Source organism: Littorina saxatilis, linkage group LG14, assembly GCF_037325665.1.
Source record: "Littorina saxatilis isolate snail1 linkage group LG14, US_GU_Lsax_2.0, whole genome shotgun sequence".
NCBI lineage: Eukaryota > Metazoa > Mollusca > Gastropoda > Littorinimorpha > Littorinidae > Littorina > Littorina saxatilis.
Genome location: NC_090258.1, coordinates 8572563 through 8580062, shown reverse-complemented (window position 1 = coordinate 8580062; position 7500 = coordinate 8572563). Strand labels below are relative to the sequence as shown.

The following is a 7500-nucleotide window of genomic DNA, read 5'->3' as shown; positions in this document are numbered from 1 at the left end:
CAACCAAACAAATAACGAGCCAGCAACAGCCTGAATCCTCGATAGTGCAATGGGTTGAGAAGCTGTTCTGTTTTGGTACTACTTTTGCGACTGAAAAGTTCCGAACGCTCTATACGTACGAAATATACATCTCTGGAGCAAACAATACAAACATACCGCATTTAAATTAACAACTACAGGCCTGAACACATGAATCTCCATATAAAATCCATGAGTTCGGTTGTTTTCTGAATCTAGATCTGCCGTGCACACACCGTTCATCACAAGCAAATTCCCAAGGCAAGTAACTCATACTCTTGCCGACAAGAGTAGTTCCCCTTCTTTTAACGCAGTTTCTTCGACAACACTGACTGCAATCCGACGGTCAGTTTTCAACAATATTTCATTTTATAAACAGATCACACGCAACCAAATGCACACATCTCATCAATTTAAACAACATAAAGCGGTTTCATACACTATTTTCCCCAGAAAACTGAACTTCATACAGTAATTAACGTTGGAACACGGGTGCAAAAGTTCGTCTGCTAGTCCCATTTGACGAAAGAACATTATCGTAAACGATACTAAAACATAAACAGAACACACAATATCTGCTTTTACCGCCACAGCAGAATAACAGCATATCTGTGTACTTGATTTTAGTCTAAAACAGGGAAACTGACAAGAAGTGTTAACAGAATGGAATGATTTGCACGGAACTATACAACCGCGCATTAATCGATCGCCTGCGCAGGTTGACTGGTTGAGTGATTCGGATTCGATCAAATTTTCGCACAAAAACTCCTGTTTTCTTTGAATAACTGAAGAAAGGAGGAATAAAGAGGTTACACACCTCGTCTCAGTGATTATTAAAAATTATGGTCTCAGTTCGCGGTCATGAAAAAGCTCGCATTTTTCATGATCCGCCAACTTCGACCATTATTTTTAATAATCACTGAGACTCGGCATGTAACCTCTACGTATCTGTCTGTCTCTGGCTCTCCACCATCCCACCTTTCTTCTTTTGTTTTACCACATGGTGTTATGTCAGCTCATTGTGTCCGTGCAATCTGCTCTTGAATACTTTACACACCACAAATTAACTCGCACCATTTCCCTATACAATGCATTTTGTGTACATCTATAATATTTGTTCGAACTTCAGTGTATCCTAAAACACTCGACAATTGTTCTCTGTGTCTGTTTATTCTTTGGCCATAATAAAGTAGTCATTATTCAGGAAGATGGCCAGTAAAAAAGCAAGCCTCTGCTTGCTCTACTGCCCTCGTGTATATTATATAATTGTTATTTTTATCGTCATTGTCAGTGTCATGCAAGAAGACATTTAGAAGCGAATAGACACCAAACACAACGATCTCTGGGGAAGTATTGTATTTTCTTTACCTGTTTTTTTTGCGGTTAGTAAATTGATGCTACTGTACTAAGTTGACTCTTTCAGATGGCGGAGGTGTTTAATGGCGAGTCCGGTCTCCGGAGAGTGGAGATCACCGATATTAAACCCAGGTACCAATCTCATATTATTCTTCATTTTCTATTTACTTTTATTTTGGTATTACACCAACAACAAAAAACTTGTAAAACTTGAAAAGCTGTGCACGGTTCTGACACCAAAGGAAAGGGACAACAGAAAAAAATGGGTTGATGAATTTGAATTAGTTTTTCAAAGTTAAATGAATAAATCATGAAATGAATGAACGAATAAATGTTAACTGAAAAGTAAAGAAACTAACGAGAAGAAGACTGAACAGTAAATGAATTAAGAGAAAAAGCGAAGACAGATAGAAATAAATAAATCAATAAATATATGCATATTAACATTAATTGTCAGTAAGTACTGGTGTCACGTGACTGATGTGAAACAGTTGATTGGCTAATGGCAATGCGCTTGAAACTGTTAGCGCACTCTTGGAGCGCGCTAACTTTAACATAGACGTATTCTTCCGCCCTTTTCCAAAGCGAGGCTGTGCCCCTTCTTTTAATTTGAGAAGATTTTTCTCATCCTCCGTGTTAGTGACATGCATCTTATCTCCACATTACCAAATGATGCTTGACACTAAATTTCCCGCGGCTAAAAGCAGAAGTGTTTTTTCCTGACAGATTTCATGCGCCTGTGTCACAGTGAATCTGTAATCTTGTGAATGAATGCAAATGCGCTAGTACGCTATCATACAGGAACAAACACAACTCCAAATGTAGGTTCCCTCCACTGTATTATACAGTTACAATAAACATACACACAAATACACACAATCATGAACATAAATGTTAGGTATTCAAAAATTGGGTACTCACAGGTTTGGATGCAAAAACAAAGCGAGATTACAATCCCGTGCACAATTTCACTAACAAAACCCTCTACCCTTCACTTATAATGTAGAGAAATACACAACAGTCTGTGAACTCACAGGCACATGATATCTACTTTACTGGTATCGAATCATGGCTCGTGTGTATTCAGAAAAACAGTTGCAGTTCATATTCCGGCAGACTCAAATCACCGTCTGCTCTGCCTACTAAACACTCATTATATCTTATGTACTTAAGATCTTATAGACATATTTTAACTCTGTTCATACACAGAATTACACAGCGTCTATGGCCGTTCACTAGGGAATGTATCTGAATACTAATTCCTTCCATTGGCGACCTCGGCACGGTCTTCTCAGTTCCTTTTGTCCTGTGACCTCTATGGTCCAACTATACGGACAACCATAACCTTGCAATAACTTCGCGAAATCCCGTCGAATTTCAGCTATGCTGGTCTAGAGTTATGATACTTCGGCGGCTTCTCAGATCCTTCACACTTGTCATCTGGCCGCTATCTCCCTCTCAGACCGGTTATACGACGCACTGCACAACATAAATAGCGGACATCTTGTCTTAGATATCTGTCTGCTATGTTTACAGTTTACAGTGTTAGTCGATTCAACTTATGCGATAAACACTCTAGCGATATTCAAATGCTTATTCCATTTACCTGTTAAGTGCTTTCCTGTCGCATCTATCCGTGCTTCCTCCCTCCCGGCCGATTACTTGGACAACCCCTCAATGTCCAAGGACAGTGGTAAAGTGTAAAAATACCCTTGTTGCGATTTACAACCTCCACTATGCCCGGTTAGTGAGCTGAACTCACAGTGCGTGCCACACACTTTGCTATGTCACGCTATATCTCTGGTTAGCGCTCTAAAAGCGTGGAGGATATCACTGTCAAACTTTGCCTGTTACAGTGTTATTCGTGATTTCCTTCACAAATCTGTGCTTCTTCTTTTGACTTCCGAACATTCTTCTCATCCGCTGTGGTAGTGGCATTATGTAGCTTATCGTCTCCATATTACCAAACAATGATGCTTGACCTTAAAATTTCCCGCGGCGAAAAACAGAAGGTTTTTTTCTGACAGAGTTCGAGCTGGACAAAGCAGCATTTGGAAGTCGACTGATTTGTATATGTAGCAGACGACACTATCAGTTCAGGACTGAAATGAACGGTTTTTGCATATTTCAAGACAACTACGATGTAAACAGAACACGCTAAGGCTTCAAAACATTCTTGCCATGTAATCATAGCACCAACCTCCCAGAGGAATGCAGGTACATTGCGAGAAATAACATGCCAACTTTATTTCTTTGCGAATGAGGGAACCCACTTGTCACTTTGAGTCGTTTGACATCAGGGGACGCCACTCAGTTGCTTGGGGGTCGTTCATGTTTTGGGGAGCATAGAACATTTCGACACATGTTTTTTGTTATACCAATAATTAATACTTAAGTGAAACTGTATGCTTGTCATTGTATCATACATGGCTCGCCGAGACAATACGTTTGTTCTATTCACATGTCACGTGTTTCCGCCCAGCACTCTAGAGGGAACTCAGAACTCAGAACTCAGAACTTTATTACATAAGGATAAAGGTTTTAGGCTTAGCCTAATCTTCCAACCTGTCCTTGGAACATATACAGAGAATAATTGTAAACAAAAGCAAAGACTGCGCACATACCTCATCAAAGTATCAAACTAATAAAACATCAAAATAATGGTCGAGTATAAACATAAAAAATATTAGACTCACAAAGTCATATAAAACAAAACCAGACACAAACAAACGTAAATGTTTTTTAAAATTTCTTAAAAAAAAGTACAGCAATGTATTGCCGAACAGGGCCATATACAGGCAGCTAAAGTTTCAAGAAGAAGGGGGAGGGGGCCGGGGACGAGGGATTACACATTCAGATTAACTACATATACAATATTTAAAAAACAAACAAACACTTAAGAGCATTGCATACATTATCCGAGTACACAATGGAAACTAAACATCAGGGGCAGTTTATAGTGTGATCAAATGTGTGTGCAACTGCCTTTTAAAGGCCTTTAAGGATGCGGATCGTTTGATTTCTATTGGCAAAGAATTCCACAGAGATGATCCTGAAAAAGCTAAGCTGGATTTATAAAGATCTATACGAGGAATTGGAGGAAGTAAATTTTGAGACCCAGACCTCTTCGTAACATGTGTAAAATAGGATTGCAAAAAACTGGGCACATCACCATGAACTAATTTATACATAAAGACAGCCTTATTGTATGCAAGGTGGGTTTTTAGGGGAAGGAAATTAAGGCTGTTTAACTTCATTTCTGTAGACATGTGCGATTCATACAGGATAAGTTTTGCAGCACGACGGTACAAAGAATTGAGTTTCAATAAGTGAACATCACTGCAGCCATCCCACAATGTCGAAGCAAAATTAATATGAGGCATTATAGGAGCATGAACGAACATGTTTAATGTTTCAGACTTCGCATAATGTTTGAGTTTTGACAACAAATACAAATTCCTTGATAACACTTTGCAGAGGTTGCTTATGTGTGTTTGCCATTTCATTTCTTCATCGACAGTTACACCAAGTATGCGATGTTCTTTAACTTGCTGTATTTGAGTTGTACCTAAGGACAGTTGTAATTTAAGAGGACTTATCTGATGCTTTTGTCTTGTGGTAATAACAATGCTTTTAGTTTTTTTCTGGGTGCAGTATCATGGCATTTGATGTGCACCATTTCGCAACTTCGTCCAAAGTGTTCTTCAGGGAAGAATTTACTGATTCCAACGAGGTGTTACTGGTATGAATAGATGAATCGTCTGCAAAAAACTCGCATTTGACTTTATCATCCGATACATGTAAAGGCAAATCATTAACGTAAATACAAAAGAGAATAGGTCCTAATACAGACCCTTGAGGGACGCCATGTTTTACTAGTGCAGTAGACGAATTCTGGCATTGTAGAGTGACATATTGCGTCCGGTCAGCAAGATACGATTTAAAGAAGTCACAGACCGAATCGTTTCTCAAATAATAGTGTAATTTTTTCAACAATATGGAATGATCGACTAAGTCAAATGCTTTTTTAAAATCCAAAAACAATGCTCCTGTAACTTCAGACTTGTTCATTGCTGACAGCCAAGCTTCACAGAAAGACGTAAGAGCTGTGTGGCAAGAATGCTTGGACCAAAAACCGGATTGAAACTGATGGAACAAATTTTGTGTTCTTCCATGTAAGCAAGAAGATGCTTGTGCACATGCCGTTCTAATGGTTTTGACAAAACAGGCAGCAAAGAAATGGGTCTGAAATTACTTGGGTCTGAGAGATCTTTACATTTGGGAAGGGGTATGACTTTTGCGCTTTTCAATTTAGACGGAAAAAAGTTCTGCTCAATACTAAGGTTATATACGAACGTGAGCGAATCCACAATATACGGTAGAGAAAGCTTCAATAACTTCACGGGTATTTTATCAGGACCCATGGACTTTTTATTCTCCAGGTTTTCAATAAATGTTCCGACCTCATGAACTGCAAACGGAGGAATGATAAACGCTTCATTGTTTATTCTGTTCCGCTGACAGTATTCGTCCAATTTTTCAAAACAGTTATCCGTATCCGAAGAATATGTTTCTGCCACAGAAGCCTTCAATTTATCCGCTAAAGATATAAAATGATTATTAAATTCTTCCGCAGATAGTTTTGTTAGATTAGCAGTTGACTTTTTCCTAGATTTATCAAGGATTTCATTTACTGCCCGCCAAATTGTTGCAGTATCTTTCTTATCGGAAATCAATTTATCAAAGTAACCAGTTTTTGATTGTCTCACACGGTTTAACACCTCATTCCTCTGCTGTTTATATTCGTCTGTCATCTTATTTTCCTTGAAATAATCTCTCAGAGCCATCGCCTCTATAATATCTGATGCACAGCAATTTTTGGAACTTAAAGCACAGTTAACTAGGTAAATTCCATCGAAATCCGCAGCTCTCGCAGGGCACGTCCGTACCCTTTAAGAGAGAGAGGGAGCTAGCGCATGGCGGCTAGAAGACATGTTTGAATCCTGATGAGTTGAAATTAAAGTTCTAAACCTGAACGGACCCGTCCCGTTTCAGTAGTTATGAGTGTATGGACAGCATGACATCATGACAATGCTAACGGGTACATTTCCCACAATTGTAACTCTTAATGTTAGTTGCTAATCAATAAAACGGTACAGAGGGTAATCAAATCGTAAAATGCATGGTCGGCGATGAAACCGTCAATACCCCCGAAATGTGCAAAGCCGACACACACACACAAGTAGATCTAACTCGACCTGTCCACAATTTATCCAAACGCTGGAGGAAAAATGTGCCTTTTCAAACGTTCTAATCTATTGTTGTTACTGACAATATCGTTATTGAAACAATCATAGTGCGCTAAAAGATTTATAGAGCAAATCTTGAAAATAATTATAGAACTCAGAGCTTTGCGCTTCGTTCAATAATTCATTTTCTCGATTTGCTCTATAAATCTCTTAGCGCACTGTGATGTATCAATAACTTAAATTAATTGTAATAGTTCAGTCTATAATCCCCCTGTGTTTTGTAGCTTGTACAACAACAGACGAATACCGGGTTATATTTCAACAACAGGAGAAGGTAGATGGGGGTTTGGGGGTTGAATGGATTACAACACACAGCAGGAATGCCTCAAGGGCAGAATATACCTGCGCAGTTTCAGCGGCACAGACGATACACTGCATAATTATTATTGATAAGGCGATAGGGATCATGACGAGTACTTGGCCTGTTTTCCTTTCACGCAACGTGTAGCGGGCTGAGTCTGCAGTGCGTCGTCTGTCCTGCTGAAGTTACGTCCTGCTGAAGTTACATAGGTGAGCGCCAGGCCTTAGCAGTGTTTTAGCGTTCTATTTTTAAAATGTGATTCTGTATTGGGTGGAGAGTCTGTTTGTTTTTTACACTGTTGTGATGTTATTATTTACTGTTCATGTTGTTTTACGTGTGTCTTTCACTCACGCTCATTGCAGACTCAGAAGAAGTAGTTCAGTTTCAACATTGTATTGGGGTATCCATCTTGCAGGAAGTACAGCAATAATAGAAAGGGAAGATACTCTCAGTAAGCACAAAATATAACAGTATCCTCTATAGCTCAGAGGTACTGGGTTCCTGGTGTTTCACAGG

General features: G+C 39.1%; 1 long non-coding RNA gene across 1 annotated transcript in view; it reads left to right on the top strand.

Annotated features, from left to right (window-relative positions):
• The window catches only part of LOC138946645 (uncharacterized), an 8910-nt gene extending 7378 nt beyond the window's left edge, over positions 1 to 1532 (top strand). The window contains exon 4 of the long non-coding RNA XR_011449387.1: positions 1442 to 1532. This is a non-coding gene — a long non-coding RNA (uncharacterized lncRNA). The remainder of the gene's footprint in view (positions 1 to 1441) is intronic.
• Positions 1533 to 7500: the final 5968 nt, after the last annotated feature.